The sequence below is a fragment of the Arachis ipaensis genome, chromosome B6 (genome assembly GCF_059453495.1).
Source record: "Arachis ipaensis isolate K30076 ecotype BB chromosome B6, ASM5945349v1, whole genome shotgun sequence".
Lineage (NCBI taxonomy): Eukaryota > Viridiplantae > Streptophyta > Magnoliopsida > Fabales > Fabaceae > Arachis > Arachis ipaensis.
This window is the reverse complement of record NC_142441.1, coordinates 64,092,671-64,112,159: the sequence shown is the minus strand read 5'-3', so window position 1 is coordinate 64,112,159 and position 19,489 is coordinate 64,092,671.

Below are 19,489 nucleotides of genomic sequence, written 5' to 3'. Positions count from 1 at the left end.
CTAGTGATCATGTAATAAAGACACAAACATAGATAAACATAAAGCATAAAAATTTGAAAAACAGAAAATAAAGAACAAGGAAATTAAAGAACGGGTCCACCTTAGTGATGGCGGCTAGTTCTTCCTCTTGAAGATCTTATGGAGTGCTTGAGCTCCTCAATGTCTCTTCCTTGCCTTTGTTGCTCCTCTCTCATGATTCTTTGATCTTCTTTAATTTCATGAAGGAGGATAGAATGCTCTTGGTGTTTGATGCACGAATTGTGAATCACACTTTTCACAACTCGTACCACTAACCAGCAAGTGCACTGGGTCGTCCAAGTAATACCTTACGTGAGTAAGGGTCGAATCCCATGGAGATTGTTGGCTTGAAGCAATCTATGGTTATCTTGTAACTTTTAGTCAGGATATCAATTATATTTATCAGTTTGAATTGAAAAAAATAAGAGAGCATGAAATAGATACTTGTTATGCAGTAATGGAGAATATGTTGGAGTTTTGGAGATGCTCTGTCTTCTGAATCTCTGCTTTCTCCCTGTCTTCTTCTTCACGCACGCAAGGTTCCTCCTATGGCAAGCTGTGTGTTGGTGGATCACCGTTGTCAATGGCTACCATCCATCCTCTCAGTGAAAAAGGTCCATGTGCGCTGTCACCGCACGGCTAATCATCTGTCGGTTCCCACTCATGCTGGAATAGGATCCATTGATCCTTTTGCGTCTGTCACTACGCCCAGCCCTTGTGAGTTTGAAGCTCGTCACAGTCATTCAATCCCTAAATCCTACTCAGAATACCACAGACAAGGTTTAGACTTTCCGGATTCTCAAGAATGCTGCCAATGGATTTTAGCTTATGCCACGAAGATTCTGATTAAGGAATCCAAGAGATATTCATTCAATCGAAGGTAGAATGGAAGTGGTTGTCAAGCACACGTTCATAGGTTGAGGATGATGATGAGTGTCACGGATCATCACATCCATCATATTGAAGTGCGAATAAACATCTTAGATAGAAACAAGCGTGTTTGAATAGAAAACAGAAATAGTTGCATTAATTCATCGAAACACAGCAGAGCTCCTCACCCCCAACAATGGAGTTTAGAGACTCATGCCGTCAGAGATTACAAAGTTCAGATCTAAAATGTCACGAGGTGCAAAATAAATCTCTAAAAGTTGTTTAAATACTAAACTAGTAACTTAGGTTTACAGAAAATGAGTAAACTACGATAGATAGTGCAGAAATCCACTTCTGGGGCCCACTTGGTGTGTGCTGGGGCTGAGACTTAAGCTTCTCACGTGCCTGGGCTGTTTTGGGTATTCAACACCAGGTTGTAACCTATTTCTGTTGTTGAACTCCAACTTGTAACTTGTTTCTGGCGTTGGACGCCAGACTGCAACATGGAACTGGCATTGAATGCCAGTTTACGTCGTCTATCCTTGAGCAAAGTATGAACTATTATATATTGCTGGAAAGCCCTGGATGTCTACTTTCCAACGCAATTGGAAGCGCGCCAATTGGACTCCTGTTGCTCTAGAAAATACATTCCGATGCTGAGAGGTCAGAATCCAACACCATCAGCAGTCTTTTTTCAGCCTGAATCAGATTTTTGCTCAGCTCCCTCAATTTCAGCCAGAAAATATCTGAAATTATAGAAAAACACACAAACTCATAGTAAAGTCCAGAAATATGAATTTTACCTAAAAACTAATGGAAATATACTAAAAACTAACCAAATCATACTAAAAACTATATGAAATTAACCCCAAAAAGCGTATAAAATATCCGCTCATCACAACACCAAACATAAACTGTTGCTTGTCTCCAAGCAACTAGACAAATAAAATAGAATACAAATAAGTCACGAAGCAATAATATCTCAGAGTTCTTGAGTGAAGCTCAGATTCTAATTAGATGAGCGGGACTAGTAGCTTTTTGCTTCCGAACAGTTTTGGCATCTCTCTTTATCCATTGAAGCTCAGAATGATTGGCATCTATAGGAACTTAGAATTCAGATAATGTTATTGATTCTCCTAGTTCAATATGTTGATTCTTGAATACAGCTACTTTATGAGTCTTGGCCGTTGATGACAAGTCATCTTAACCCATTTTAGCTAGTCTTTTTCTTTAGTTTTCATTAGAATTATGCACTTTCTTGAGCTACAAGCAAGCTAATTGAGTAGAATTTCATGTTTCCCTTGATTGAACCAACCATATGTGAATTCATGCCATTTCATGAGGTTTTGAGCTATAATTGTTGCATATTGTGGAAGATTGAATACCTCATGATTTTGAGCAAAACTTTGATTAGTTTGGTTGATCAATGATAGGTGAAGAAGGCTTGGAGAAAGGTTGAAGCAAAGAGGAATGGCTAGAAGTGAAGAATGGAAGTTGAAATTGAACTTGGAGGCTTGAAGTTAGCCCCAACTTGGAAGAGGAGAATCCAATGTGGCTAAGCCAAGGCATGCCCATAACTATTGAACGAATGATGATGCCCCTTGAAGCACACCAAGGCCGAAGGCCACATGGAGGAAGGGAAAGAGAAGAACAAATGGAAGAAGATGAGCCTTACATGGAAGAAGAGCCACAAGAGGAGGAGGAACAGCCACACTTTTTCCCACATGGCAATATGGATATGACTCAAATGCAAGAAGCAATAGGGAGGTTATCTCAGCAATACACAAGAATCCAAGCAAGGCAAGAGGAATATCATTCTCTGTACATGCAAAACCAACAAGCACAAGAAGAAAGAGAGCTGAGAATAATCAACAAACAAAATGAATTTGAGTCAAGATTTCTTGCGATGCAAGAAGAACATGCCTTTCAATCTCATGAATCTTTTGGGAAGCTGGAACAAATGCAAGCTGAAAGTTTGAAGGCCTTCAAGGAGTTCACAACACTCCAAGAAGCAAGGTATGAAGTGCAAGCCGATTACAATGTCAATAGCCAAATCAAACTAAACTATATTGGGGAACATTTGCATAACATGGATCCGGCATTCCCGACGTTTGATGAATTTTTCAAAATGATAAGTGAGATGGAAGTGAATAGGGCTATGAGACTTGAAGATAGAGTGGAGGAGGCTATGAATAAGGCTGGCTTTTGGCAAGATCAAGAACCACCAAACAAAGATGGTGGGAACACTAGCAGCCAAGTATATGAAAGGAGAAAGAAAAGGCATGACAAATAAAAGGTGGATTTGCTCCTTGATCATCACAACATGCATTCTATCTGTTCTAATCTGTTTTTGCATTTTCTCAGTAGTCCATTTTAAAATCTTTGCATTATGTGTGTTTCTTTTAAAATAAATAGGATGGTTTTTATGTTGGCTTGTGTGTTCATTTTCACTTAACAAGAAGCATATGTTGTCCCCTGCATCTTTTAATTCAATAAAAGAACAGTTTGAATGTGAAGAATAATAGTCTCTGTTAGTTAGAAGTGGAATAAAAGTAAGTGGTGGTGTGTGTGACTGTATAATAACTCACTTTAGTGAATAAAGAGCTAGGATATCTCCTTCTAAGTAGAGAGTGGCCTACTGTCTATGAATCTCAATTAAATTGAATTCCTTGGTTAGAAAGAAAAACAAAAAAAAGAAAGAACAAAGAGAGCCAAAAAGTGGCAAAACAAAAGAAAAACAAAAAGAAAGAAAGCTGGACACCAATAGCTTGAACTTTGAAATATATGCCTGTGATGTTTTTGTACTAGGATCTGCTTGGATTAGTAAGCTCTTAGGAGTGCCTCAACACTTGGTGACTTGGGTTAACTAACCCGGGATCATCAGCTGAAAATCCACTATCAAGAGCAACCTAACTACAAAGCATTTAGTAGCCCAAAGAGGTGCTGGGCATCAATGTTTTAAGAAGGAATGTGAGCCAAGTGTCTATGGTGAATAATGTGTCAAGTATAAAGAAAAAGAAAATGAACTTGCTACACATGACACTCAAATAAAGCTTTTGAATAAAGTAATGACCAAGGATAAAGGAATAATGAGAGGTCATAGCAGTATGTCACTTGAAGCTTGAAGGAGACTTTCTAGGCCTAGGAGTCAATAAGAAGTGAGCATTTGCATATCCACATAAAACCCCGTGAACTATCAATAACACTTTGCTAGCATGAACTTCCTCTTCCATTTCATTCTTTCTTCTTAATAATTCATTTCTTGCTTGGGGACAAGCAAGCTTCAAGTTTGGTGTTGTGATGACAAGTCATCTTAACCCATTTTAGCTAGTCTTTTTCTTTAGTTTTCATTAGAATTATGCACTTTCTTGAGCTACAAGCAAGCTAATTGAGTAGAATTTCATGTTTCCCTTGATTGAACCAACCATATGTGAATTCATGCCATTTCATGAGGTTTTGAGCTATAATTGTTGCATATTGTGGAAGATTGAATACCTCATGATTTTGAGCAAAACTTTGATTAGTTTGGTTGATCAATGATAGGTGAAGAAGGCTTGGAGAAAGGTTGAAGCAAAGAGGAATGGCTAGAAGTGAAGAATGGAAGTTGAAATTGAACTTGGAGGCTTGAAGTTAGCCCCAACGTTAGCCCCCTAACTTGGAGGCTAACGTTGGGCATGAAGTACTCCCTGGGCTCCCACGTTTGAGCCAACGTTAGCCCCCTAACTTGGAGGCTAACGTTGGCAAGAGAAACTTCATCCCTGGGCCACCAACGTTTGCGCCAACGTTAGCCCCCTAACTTGGAGGCTAACGTTGGCACTTAAATCACAATGGGGGAGTAGGCAACGTTTGCGCCAACGTTAGCCCCCTAACGTGGAGGCTAACGTTGGCGCCAATCACACCAAGCAAGGCCAACGTTAGGGTCAAAGTTAGACCCCTAACGTTGGCGCCAACGTCCATACCAGAAGGATGTGGTTTGCTGCTATGAAAAGTTGGGGTCAAAGTTAGACCCCTAACTTTGGCCCTAACGTTGAAGACCAACGTTGGCTAACTTCATTTCCGGTTCAATTGGTTCACTTCGGTTCTTCTTCAATCTTCAAGAGCAATCAACCAAGGCCTCTTTCAACCCAATTCCACCAAGAACAAAGGCCCAACTCAAGGCTTGAAGATCATTTTGGAAAGTGTATAAATAGGATAGAATTCAAGTTTTGGGGGAGCTTTTCTTGAGAGTTTTCCTTTAGAGCTTTCTTTTTAGAATTTTCATAATAGTTTTTGGGAAGCTTTTGAACTTGAATTTCTTTGTTTCCTTTTACTTGCAATTTCATTTTACTTTTGTCTTGGATCTTGGATTGGAGAATTGAAGAAATTATGTTTCAATCTCAATCTTGGATTTCTCTGTTTCTTTACTTTACTGTTAATTGAATTTCATTTCCGGTTCATTGCTCTTCATCTCTTTTCTTTGCAATTTACAATTTCCTTGCTATTGTTCTTGTTGGATCTAGGAAGGCATTGAGATCTAGACTTGGTTTTCTAGTCTCTGGGTCCTGAGATCTGAATTTCTCATTTCAATTCCCTGTTTATTGCTTTTTCTGTTCATTTACTTTACTGCTTTCAGATTCGGTTCAATCCCAATTCCCTATTCCTTCTTCTGTTTGATGCAATTTAGTTTTTCCTTGTTTAAATTCTGCAAATCCACATCCCAACCCCCTTTACATTCCAAGCAATTTACATTTCTTGCACTTTAAGTTTCTGCAATTTACATTTCTTGCACTTTAAGTTTCTGCCATTTAATTTCTTGTTCTTTAAGTTTCAGCAATTTACTTTCCCGCTCTCTTAAATTTCATGCAATTTACATTCTGCAAATCACAAATCACCCAACCAACACTTGATTCGCTTGACTAAATCAACCACTAAACTAAAATTGCTCAATCCCTCAATCCCTGTGGGATCGACCTCACTCCCGTGAGTTTTTATTACTTGATACGACCCGATACACTTGCCGGTTAGTTTTGGGTGTTTTGGGAGAGATTCGTTTCTCACCAAAATATCTCATCAAGTTTTTGGCGCCGTTGCCGGGGATTGACTAGATTGACAATGATTAAGTGAGGTGGTAATCTAGATCAAGCACTTTTTCTTTATCTTTCTTTAACCTTTGATTAACCCACTAACTGTTTGAATTTTTGCTTAAGCTAACTAAAACTTCATTCTAGCAGTAGATTGAAGTATCACTGGTTTGTGTGCTCTTATGTTCTGCTTGTATGTCAGGTACACGAAGAGCCATACCCAATTTTCATGAACAAGACGAAAGAACTCTCAGGAGCTTAAGAAGAGCCGAAAGAGGGAAAAGTATTGTTGGAGAAGAAGAATCTGAGGAAGAATACCACGAGATGGAAGGAGATACATCTAATCCAGGAGAAGGAGTTAATAATCCACCACAACAGAGGAGAGTATTGGCTTCCTATACTTTTGCAAATGCTAGACATTGTGGAAGCAGCATTCTCACCCCTAATGTCAATGCAAATAACTTTGAACTGAAGCCACAACTCATCACATTGGTCCAGAACAACTGCTCATTTGGAGGAGGACCATTGGAGGATCCAAATCAACATCTATCTACCTTCTTGAGGATCTGTGACACTGGCAAATCCAATGGTGTGAATCCTGAAACTTACAAGCTTCTGCTGTTCCCGTTCTCATTAAGGGATAAGGCTGCACAATGGCTTGAAACTTTTCCCCAAGCAAGTATCACTAGTTGGGATGACTTGGTGACTAAATTTCTAGCCAAATTCTATCCACCCCAGAGAGTCATCAGGCTGAAAACTGAGGTGCAGACATTCACACAATTAGATGCTGAATCCTTGTATGAAGCATGGGAGAGGTACAAAGCCTTAATCAGAAAGTGCCCTCCAGAGATGTTCAATGAATGGGATGTGCTGCAAAATTTCTATGAAGGCCTGACATTGAAATCTCAGGAGGCATTAGATCATTCTGCTGGAGGTTCACTACAACTAATGAAAACTGCTGAGGAAGCTCAGAATCTTGTGGACATGGTGGCCAACAATCAATATTTCTTTGCTCATCAAAGAAGCCGCCAACCATCACAAAGAAGAGGAGTAATGGAACTAGACGGAGTGGATTCAATCCTAGCTCAAAACAAGATGATGCAACAGCAATTTCAACAACAATTTGAGCAAATGGCTAAGAGGATTGATAGTCTCCAAGTTGCAGCGGTCAACATTAGCCAACCATCAACCACATGGGGACAGAATGAAGAGACTCAAGAGGAGCAACAGCAAGAACAAGTCCAGTACATGCACAACCAAAATTCTGGGCCAAATGAAGTATATGGTGACACTTACAACCCTTCTTGGAAGAACCACCCAAACCTTAGGTGGGGAGACAATCACAACCAAAATCAACAACCATGGCAGAGAAACTCAAACCAAAACACTTTAAGAAACAACCAAAACCACAACCAGCAGCAAACCAACCAAAACCCCTACAGAAAACCTCAAAACAACTACTCCAACCCCAACTATTACCAATCTAATAACCAACCCACCAACCAAAATGCCTACCATCCACCATCCACATTTCACAACCCACCACAAGCATCACCTGAATCTCAAAGACTCACCAACTTGGAAACCTTGATAGACAAAATGTGGAAGCACCAAGAAATGACAACCAAGAACCATGAAGCCTCCATGAAGAGCCTAGAGAGGCAAATTGGGCAAATCTCCAAACAGATTTCTGTTGAGAAATCTTCAAGCTCACTGCCGAGTGACACAATCCCAAATCCTAAGGAAGAATGCAAGGCAATACAACTGAGGAGTGGAAGAGTCTTGGTGAAAAATGAAGAAGCAACCAAGAAGCCAAAGGAAAGTGACAAGAAACAAGCTGAAGAAGAAAAAGTCAATGACAAGAAGGAGGCAGCAAGCAAGCCAACTCAAAATCAAGTTCAAGAAAAAGAAGATCAGCCACAAAAATCAAGAAAGGGAAAGGAAGTAATTGAAGAGCCAACTGAGGACCAAAGGCAGGGAAATAAGTTCACTCCTCCCTTGTCATATCCTCAAAGGTTTAACAAGGAAACTAAGGACCAACAATTCCCAAAATGTCTTGAAATCTTCAAGAAGTTAGAGATCAATATTCCCTTAACTGAAGCACTTGAGCAAATGCCCCTGTACGCAAAGTTCTTGAAGGAACTTATCAACAAGAAGAGGAGTTGGCAAGTTAATGAAACTGTACTGCTCACTGAGGAATGCAGAGCACTAATCCAGAAGGGACTTCCTCCCAAACTTGAGGACCCTGGGAGTTTCTTTCTACCCTGCGCCATTGGCAGTATGACTATCAAGAAGGCGATGTGTGACTTGGGAGCTAGTATCAATCTGATGCCTGCCTCTCTAGTGAAAAAGTTAGGCATAAAAGAGGTAAAACCAGTACAGATGTCTTTAGAATTGGTGGACAAATCAGTGATATGCCCCAGTGGTATAATTGAGAACCTTCTAGTCAAGGTAGATAGATTCATCTTCCCTGCAGATTTTGTGATCCTGGATTCGAATCAGGATGAGGGCGACTCCATTATACTGGGAAGACCGTTCCTAGCCACTGCTAGGGCCATCATAGACATAGAGCAAGGAGAATTAACCCTCAGGATGCATAATGAAAGTATCACTCTGAGTGTACTGCCAGAAACACAGAACAGTAATGAAAAGAAAGATGGTACAGAAACAGACAAGGAAAATCTGCAGTGGAGGGAGGAAATCAACAAGACAAACAACAACTGCCCTCCCAAGCAAGAGATAGATGATACAGCAGGCCAAAAAGAGAAAGAGACTGTGCAAAGTAATGAAGAAGCTCAAGGGAACATTGTAGTATTGGCAACTGAGAAAAGAAATTTCAAAAGGGAGCCTGTTTTCAAAGAACAATTAACAAAAGGAAGGAAGAAAAACAAAAACAGAATCAAAAAGGGGTGGAAGAACAAAAAAATTCCAACAGAAGGGCTCTCCAAAGGTGACAAAGTGCAGTTAGTCTATCAACAACTGGGAACAGACCAACAGACTAACGATTACTATACTGTGAGCAAAATATTATCACTAGAACATGCTGAGATAGAGCACCAAGGAACAAAGAAGAAGCTCACAATCAGAGGGGACAAGTTGAGGCACTACAGTCATCAACCGCCATAAAAGAAAGCTTCAATGTCAAGCTAGTGACAATAAAAGAGCGCTCCATGGGAGGCAACCCATGCTTTAATATTCTTGTCATTTTACATTCAATAAACTATGGTCACTTGATGCATGAATTCTTTTCTCTTTTCATGAACATGTCCATTTATTGCATGCACTATTTTGAAACATATGCTAAGTTTGGTGTGTCTTCAAGCACATTTAACCAATATCATAAGGGATTTTGTTTCACATGCTTAAAATATCTTGATAGAGCATATAGCCGAACACTAAGTTTGGTGTCCACATAGCTTCATGAGAATCTGAAATTCATGCATCAATAATCATACATTTGTCATTTTTCAAAACCTTATAAATAGAATTTTCTTTTGATGAAGGTATTAATTGTAATGAAACCTTTGACAAGAAGCAAATTTGGTGTTCATCAAACCTTGATGCACCAATTCGAGGATACAATTAATCCTTCATGAAAAAAAAAAAAAAAAAAAAAAAAGAAAAAGAAAGTATGATGAAAACAATTCTTATGAGCATTTAAACTTCACTAATTGGAGGAAGAAACTCATTTTCTTTATATATTACCAAACATCAAGTTTGGTGTCCCCCAAAGGAAGTGTCACGGCTCACATGAGATAAGAATTGATAGTTCACATATTTTTATTAAAAAGAATAATATTGCTACGGTGGGATAAGACTAATGCATATGTCTTGTCATGATAACTAGGAGGTCAAAGAAGCTTCAATGAAAAAGACAAGACAAAAGAAAGCTTAGCATAAGGACAAAATCATATCACATGCTTCAAGGGAGAAATCTGCCCCTCATTGAAAATGATCACGGCAAAGGCTAGGGAAGGAGCAAATTTTGTCTTCATTCATCCATACATGCACACCCTTGATCCCCATAGTGTCTACTGCATCCTAGCCCTTCATTTCTCATTTAAAAGCATACCACCTTCAAGCCATGCACATGACCGAATCACTCCTCAACATTACAAGCATTGTGCAACTTTTTTTCTTTTACTCTAAACTCCAAACACTTAATCTTCTCTTCATAATTCCCTAGCAAATTCAGTCCGAATCTCTTTTTCCTCCAACCACACATCAAACTCTCCAACACTCTCCACATTCCCTCTCAACCAACCAAGTGATTATGGCATCCTCCTCAAGAACCAAACGACGAAAAGGAAAAGATCCAATAGTAGAGGAAGAAACACATGAGTATGACCAATGGAAGTTCAAGTCTTGGTCTCATCAAATGCAAATTCAATGGATGAACGAGAAAAAAATCTATCCTGAGATTCCATTCATGTTGCCGGATGATGGGTGTCAAGAAATAAAGAACAAGATCCGGAAGAGGAGATGGGAGGAACTTACATCACCAATCTCTCGAATTAATGCCAATATCATAAGAGAGTTTTATGCAAATGTCCCAAGGATTGACATGCGTGAACCCCCAACGTACAAGAGCTATGTGCGTGGGGTGGAAGTAGACTTTGGCCCAGATGCAATCAAGAAGGTTTTGAAACTAAAGTCAGTGCGATTTGATGAACCGGGATACCAACAAAGATTGACTGAGGATCAAAATTATGAAGAGATTGCAAGAGACATTTGTTTTGAGAACTCAAGATGGGAGGGAGATGACAAGAACAGATACAAGTTCTTGAAGAGATGTAACCTCATTCCGGAGGCAAAAGGATGGTATGAGTTGATGAAAAGGTCAATTCTGGGGACAGTGAACACCTCAGAAGTTAACAGGAAGAGAGCCTTAATGCTGCATTGTATCATGGTGGGTGGAGAGATAAGAGTTCATGAGATCCTTGCAAGAGACATCCTAAAGATAGCTGAAAAGAATTCGGCCGGATCTTGGTTGTACTATCCAAGCACCATTTGGAAGTTGTGTGCAAAGGCCAAGGTTCCATTGGAAGAGGAGAATCCAATGTGGCTAAGCCAAGGCATGCCCATAACTATTGAACGAATGATGATGCCCCTTGAAGCACACCAAGGCCGAAGGCCACATGGAGGAAGGGAAAGAGAAGAACAAATGGAAGAAGATGAGCCTTACATGGAAGAAGAGCCACAAGAGGAGGAGGAACAGCCACACTTTTTCCCACATGGCAATATGGATATGACTCAAATGCAAGAAGCAATAGGGAGGTTATCTCAGCAATACACAAGAATCCAAGCAAGGCAAGAGGAATATCATTCTCTGTACATGCAAAACCAACAAGCACAAGAAGAAAGAGAGCTGAGAATAATCAACAAACAAAATGAATTTGAGTCAAGATTTCTTGCGATGCAAGAAGAACATGCCTTTCAATCTCATGAATCTTTTGGGAAGCTGGAACAAATGCAAGCTGAAAGTTTGAAGGCCTTCAAGGAGTTCACAACACTCCAAGAAGCAAGGTATGAAGTGCAAGCCGATTACAATGTCAATAGCCAAATCAAACTAAACTATATTGGGGAACATTTGCATAACATGGATCCGGCATTCCCGACGTTTGATGAATTTTTCAAAATGAGAAGTGAGATGGAAGTGAATAGGGCTATGAGACTTGAAGATAGAGTGGAGGAGGCTATGAATAAGGCTGGCTTTTGGCAAGATCAAGAACCACCAAACAAAGATGGTGGGAACACTAGCAGCCAAGTATATGAAAGGAGAAAGAAAAGGCATGACAAATAAAAGGTGGATTTGCTCCTTGATCATCACAACATGCATTCTATCTGTTCTAATCTGTTTTTGCATTTTCTCAGTAGTCCATTTTAAAATCTTTGCATTATGTGTGTTTCTTTTAAAATAAATAGGATGGTTTTTATGTTGGCTTGTGTGTTCATTTTCACTTAACAAGAAGCATATGTTGTCCCCTGCATCTTTTAATTCAATAAAAGAACAGTTTGAATGTGAAGAATAATAGTCTCTGTTAGTTAGAAGTGGAATAAAAGTAAGTGGTGGTGTGTGTGACTGTATAATAACTCACTTTAGTGAATAAAGAGCTAGGATATCTCCTTCTAAGTAGAGAGTGGCCTACTGTCTATGAATCTCAATTAAATTGAATTCCTTGGTTAGAAAGAAAAACAAAAAAAAGAAAGAACAAAGAGAGCCAAAAAGTGGCAAAACAAAAGAAAAACAAAAAGAAAGAAAGCTGGACACCAATAGCTTGAACTTTGAAATATATGCCTGTGATGTTTTTGTACTAGGATCTGCTTGGATTAGTAAGCTCTTAGGAGTGCCTCAACACTTGGTGACTTGGGTTAACTAACCCGGGATCATCAGCTGAAAATCCACTATCAAGAGCAACCTAACTACAAAGCATTTAGTAGCCCAAAGAGGTGCTGGGCATCAATGTTTTAAGAAGGAATGTGAGCCAAGTGTCTATGGTGAATAATGTGTCAAGTATAAAGAAAAAGAAAATGAACTTGCTACACATGACACTCAAATAAAGCTTTTGAATAAAGTAATGACCAAGGATAAAGGAATAATGAGAGGTCATAGCAGTATGTCACTTGAAGCTTGAAGGAGACTTTCTAGGCCTAGGAGTCAATAAGAAGTGAGCATTTGCATATCCACATAAAACCCCATGAACTATCAATAACACTTTGCTAGCATGAACTTCCTCTTCCATTTCATTCTTTCTTCTTAATAATTCATTTCTTGCTTGGGGACAAGCAAGCTTCAAGTTTGGTGTTGTGATGACAAGTCATCTTAACCCATTTTAGCTAGTCTTTTTCTTTAGTTTTCATTAGAATTATGCACTTTCTTGAGCTACAAGCAAGCTAATTGAGTAGAATTTCATGTTTCCCTTGATTGAACCAACCATATGTGAATTCATGCCATTTCATGAGGTTTTGAGCTATAATTGTTGCATATTGTGGAAGATTGAATACCTCATGATTTTGAGCAAAACTTTGATTAGTTTGGTTGATCAATGATAGGTGAAGAAGGCTTGGAGAAAGGTTGAAGCAAAGAGGAATGGCTAGAAGTGAAGAATGGAAGTTGAAATTGAACTTGGAGGCTTGAAGTTAGCCCCAACGTTAGCCCCCTAACTTGGAGGCTAACGTTGGGCATGAAGTACTCCCTGGGCTCCCACGTTTGAGCCAACGTTAGCCCCCTAACTTGGAGGCTAACGTTGGCAAGAGAAACTTCATCCCTGGGCCACCAACGTTTGCGCCAACGTTAGCCCCCTAACTTGGAGGCTAACGTTGGCACTTAAATCACAATGGGGGAGTAGGCAACGTTTGCGCCAACGTTAGCCCCCTAACGTGGAGGCTAACGTTGGCGCCAATCACACCAAGCAAGGCCAACGTTAGGGTCAAAGTTAGACCCCTAACGTTGGCGCCAACGTCCATACCAGAAGGATGTGGTTTGCTGCTATGAAAAGTTGGGGTCAAAGTTAGACCCCTAACTTTGGCCCTAACGTTGAAGACCAACGTTGGCTAACTTCATTTCCGGTTCAATTGGTTCACTTCGGTTCTTCTTCAATCTTCAAGAGCAATCAACCAAGGCCTCTTTCAACCCAATTCCACCAAGAACAAAGGCCCAACTCAAGGCTTGAAGATCATTTTGGAAAGTGTATAAATAGGATAGAATTCAAGTTTTGGGGGAGCTTTTCTTGAGAGTTTTCCTTTAGAGCTTTCTTTTTAGAATTTTCATAATAGTTTTTGGGAAGCTTTTGAACTTGAATTTCTTTGTTTCCTTTTACTTGCAATTTCATTTTACTTTTGTCTTGGATCTTGGATTGGAGAATTGAAGAAATTATGTTTCAATCTCAATCTTGGATTTCTCTGTTTCTTTACTTTACTGTTAATTGAATTTCATTTCCGGTTCATTGCTCTTCATCTCTTTTCTTTGCAATTTACAATTTCCTTGCTATTGTTCTTGTTGGATCTAGGAAGGCATTGAGATCTAGACTTGGTTTTCTAGTCTCTGGGTCCTGAGATCTGAATTTCTCATTTCAATTCCCTGTTTATTGCTTTTTCTGTTCATTTACTTTACTGCTTTCAGATTCGGTTCAATCCCAATTCCCTATTCCTTCTTCTGTTTGATGCAATTTAGTTTTTCCTTGTTTAAATTCTGCAAATCCACATCCCAACCCCCTTTACATTCCAAGCAATTTACATTTCTTGCACTTTAAGTTTCTGCAATTTACATTTCTTGCACTTTAAGTTTCTGCCATTTAATTTCTTGTTCTTTAAGTTTCAGCAATTTACTTTCCCGCTCTCTTAAATTTCATGCAATTTACATTCTGCAAATCACAAATCACCCAACCAACACTTGATTCGCTTGACTAAATCAACCACTAAACTAAAATTGCTCAATCCCTCAATCCCTGTGGGATCGACCTCACTCCCGTGAGTTTTTATTACTTGATACGACCCGGTACACTTGCCGGTTAGTTTTGGGTGTTTTGGGAGAGATTCGTTTCTCACCAAAATATCTCATCAGCCGTGGCCCAAAGCACTTTGTTTTCCAGTATTACCACCGGATACATAAATGCCACAGACACATAATTGGGTGAACCTTTTCGGATTGTGACTCAGCTTTGCTAAAGTCCCCAATTAGAGGTGTCCAGGGTTCTTAAGCACACTCTTCTTTTTGCTTTGGACCTTGACTTTAACCGCTCAGTCTCAAGTTTTCACTTGACACCTTCACGCCACAAGCACATGGTTAGGGACAGCTTGGTTTAGCCGCTTAGACCAGGATTTGATTCCCTTAGGCCCTCCTATCCACTAATGCTCAAAGCCTTAGATCCTTTTTACTACCCTTGCCTTTTGGTTTTAAGGACTATTGGCTTTTTCTGCTTGCTTTTTCTCTCTCTCTCTTTTTTTTGCAAGCTTTGTATTCACTGTTTTTTCTTGCTTCAAGAATCATTTTTATGATTTTTTAGATTATCAATAACATGTCTCATGTTCATCATTCTTTCGAGAGCCAACATATTTAACATTCAAGAACATCAAATTCCAAAGACATATGCTCTGTTCAGGCATTCATTCAAAAGGCAGAAAGCATTGCCACCACATGTAAATAATTAGAATTTCTTTTATTAAAAATTCGAAAAATATTGCCTCCTTATTCTAAAGAAAATCTTCTATTTTATTCATGTTTAATGATGATGAGAAAAATAAATTATAGCTTAATTGGAGATAAAATAACTACTAATTACTACTATAACTTCTAAGGTAAAACTCAAATAAGAACAATTATCACAGAGTTAAGGCTAAGATTAGAACTCAACAACCTAGAGTTTGGGATGTGGATGTTCCTCTAGTCTGTGGGGTGCTTGGTCCTTCAAGAGATAACTTCTGACGCTTCAGTTCTTTTAAGTCACGCCCTTGCTCTTCTTGTTCCTTAAGCAGTTTGCAGAGCATACTGTTTTGATTTTGCTGTTCTTCCTTTATTTGGTCCATAGATTCTTGCAACTTGGTAACAGATGCTTCAAGCTGTTCCCAATATTCAAATTGAGGGACTTCCGAGAGAAATTCTTGCGCCCTCCTGTTGATGGGGTCATCCTGCACTTGTTGTTTTTCCATTGTAGTTTTAGTGATTGGTTGCTCCACTGAGATGTACTCCGTTATTCCCATCCTTACTCCAGCATCTTTGCAGAGCATAGAGATTAGGCTTGGATAAGCCAACCTGGCATCTTTGGAGTTCTTGTTTGCAAGTATGTAAAATTCAGATGGAATCAGTTGATGAACTTCCACTTCTTTTCCCAACATAATGCAATGGATCATCATTGCTCTTTTAACGGTGACTTCAGAACGGTTGTTAGTGGGCAATATAGAACGCCCAATGAAGTCCAGCCATCCTCTGGCGACTGGTTTGAGATCTTCTCTCTTGAGTTGATTTGGGACACCCTTGCTGCTGGTGGTCCATCTAGCTCCAGGGATGCATATATCCTCTAGAATCTTATCCAGGCCCTTGTTTGATCTCATCATTCTCCTATTGAAGGAGTCTGGGTCATCTTTCAGCTGAGGTAGCTTAAAGATCTCCCTGATTTTGTCAGAGTGGATGTGAACAATCTTTCTTCTGAACACAATCCGATAGTCATAGAGGGCAGTTCCAGATATTCTCTGCCTGTCTGTTTGCCACAGATTAGCGTAGAACTCCTGAACCATATTCCTTCCCACTTTTGTTTCAGGATTAGCTAGGACTTTCCAGTTCCTGTTTCGAATCTGCTCTTGGATCTCCGGATATTCATCTTCTTTAAGATCGAACTTGACTTCCGGGATCACTGATCTTAGACCCATTATTTTGTAGTAATGGTCTGAATGTTCTTTGGTTAAGAACTTCCCTTGATTCCAAAGTGGTTTTGGAATACTCTCTTTCTTGCCTCTTGGAGTGGGTTGTTTTCCTTTAGGAGCCATGATCTTAGTGGGTATAGTTTAGTGATCACGGATAAACACACCAAACTTAGAGGTTTCTTGTCCTCAAGCAAAAGAAAAGAAAGGAGAGGGATAGAAGGAGAGCTAGTGTCGTATGGTGGATGAGAGGAGGGAGGCCGAATGTGGATTTAAAAGGGAGGGGGTGGGTTTTCGAAAATTTTTTAAAAAAGATAAGATAGAAGATATAATTTATAAAAAATAAGTATGATATGAAAAGATGTGATTTAAAATTGAAAAGATATGAAAGATATTTGAAAAAGATAAATTTGGATTTTGAAAAAGATAATGTGGAGATTTGAAAAATATATTGATGAGTTGAAAAGATTCTAGAAGGAAAAGAGATAGATTTGTTTTGGAAAATTTGAAAAAGAGTTGGATTAGATTGAAAAAGAATTTGTGTTTATGGATTAAGATACATTTGATATTTTTAAAGTAGGGTTTTTAGAAATTAGGGTTTGTAACATGTTTATGCAAGAAATCATGAATTGAAACATGAAACTTAAAATTAAAATAAAAAATGTGAAATAAAAACGAATTTACCTCCTCCCCACCATCCTGGCGTTAAACGCCCAAATGCTGCATGTTTTGGGCGTTTAACGCCCAAATGCTGCTTCTCCTGGGCGTTCAACACCGAGCTGTTGCTTTTTTCTGGCGTTAAATGCCAGGAACTCCTTTGTCACTGGGCGTTTTTCTGAACGCCCAGGATGTTGTAAATCCAGCGTTAAACGCCCAGAAGGTGCTTCTTTCTGGCGTTCAACGCCCAGAAGATGCTTCTAAAATAGATAGAAGCAAGCTATGGTCACCTTGTAAATCTCAGTCAAGCGGATTCAGATGGTTTTATAAAGTGATAGATAGAAGATAAGTAAAATATAACTAGGATAGAGATACTTATTTAATTCCATGGTGAGAATTTCAGATAAGCGTATAGAGATGCTTTCGTCCATCTGAACCTCTGCTTTCCTGCTGTCTTCATCCAATCAATCTTACTCCTTTCCATGGCAAGTTGTATGTCAGGCATCACCGTTGTCAATGGCTACATCCTGTCCTCTCAGTGAAAATGGTCCAATGCGCTGTCACTGCATGGCTAATCATCTGTCGGTTCTCGATCATACTGGAATAGGATCCATTGATCCTTTTGCGTCTGTCACTACGCCCAGCACTCGCGAGTTTGAAGCTCATCACAGCCATCCCTTCCCAGATCCTACCCGGAATACCACAGACAAGATTTAGACTTTTCGGATCTCAGGAATGGCCATCCATGGTTTCTAACTTATACCACGAAGATTCTGATTAAGGAATCCAAGAGATACTCATTCAATCTAAGGTAGAACGGAAGTGGTTGTCAGGCACGTGTTCATAGGGAATGATGATGACTGTCACGATCATCACATTCATGTTGAAGTGCGAATGGATATCTTAGAAGCGGAATAAGTTGAATTGAATAGAAAAATAGTAGTACTTTGAATTAATTCATGAGGAATAGCAGAGTTCCACACCTTAATCTTGGAGTGTAGAAACTTTACCATTGAAAATACATAAGTGATAAAGTTCAGGCATGGCCGAATGGCCAGCCCTCAAAACATGATCAAAGGATCAAAAGATTATCCAAAGATGTAAATACAATAGTAAAAAGTCCTATTTATACTAAACTAGCTACTAGGGTTTACAGAAGCAAGTAATTGATGCATAAATCCACTTCCGGGACCCACTTGGTGTGTGCTTGGGCTGAGCTTAAAGTTTACACGTGCAGAGGCTTCTTTTGGAGTTGAACTCCAAGTTGTAACGTGTTTTTTGGTGTTCAACTCTGGTTCGTGACGTGTTTCTGGCGTTTAACTCCAGACTACAGCGTAGAACTGGCGTTCAACGCCCTTTTGTGTCGTCTAAACTCAAGAAAAGTATGGACTATTATATATTGCTGGAAAGCCCTGGATGTCTACTTTCCAACGCCATTTAGAGCGAGCCATTTGGAGTTCTGTAGCTCTAGAAAATCCACTTTGAGTGTAGAGAGGTCAGAATCCAACAGCATCAGCAGTCCTTCTTCAACCTCTGAATCTGATTTTTGCTCAAGTCCCTCAATTTCAGCCAGAAAATACCTGAAATCATAGAAAAACACACAAACTCAAAGTAAAGTCCAGAAATTTAAATTTAACATAAAAACTAATAAAAACATCTCTAAAAGTAACTAGATCCTACTAAAAACATGCTAAAAACATTGCCAAAAAGCGTATAAATTATCCGCTCATCACAACACCAAAATTAAATTGTTGCTTGTCCCCAAGCAACTGAAAAATCAAATAGGATAAAAATAAGAGAATATACTATAAATTCCAAAATATCAATGAAACATAGCTCCAATCAGATGAGCGGGACTTGTAGCTTTTTGCCTCTTGAATAGTTTTGGCATATCACCTTATCCATTGAAGTTCAGAATGATTGGCATCTATAGGAACTCAGAGTTCAGATAGTGTTATTGATTCTCCTAGTTCAGTATGTTGATTCTTGAACACATCTACTTTATGAGTCTTGGTCGTGGCCCTAAGCACTTTGTTTTCCAGTATTACCACCAGATACATAAATGCCACAGACACATAACTGGGTGAACCTTTTCAGATTGTGACTCAGCTTTGCTAAAGTCCCCAATTAGAGGTGTCTAGGGTTCTTAAGCACACTCTTTTTTTTGCTTTGGACCTTGACTTTAACTGCTCAGTCTCAAGTTTTCCCTTGATACCTTCACGCCACAAGCACATGGTTAGGGACAGCTTGGTTTAGCCGCTTAGGCCAGGATTTTATTCCTTTAGGCCCTCTTATCCACTGATGCTCAAAGCCTTGGGATCCTTTTTATTACCCTTGCCTTTTGGTTTTAAGGGCTATTGGCTTTTTTTGCTTGCTTTTTCTTTTTTTTTCTTTTTCTTTTATTTTCGCTATTTTTCTCTTTTTTTTTTTGCAAGCCTTTGTATTCACTGCTTTTTCTTGCTTCAAGAATCATTTTTATGATTTTTAAGATTATCAAATAACATGTCTCCTGTTCATCTTTCTTTCAA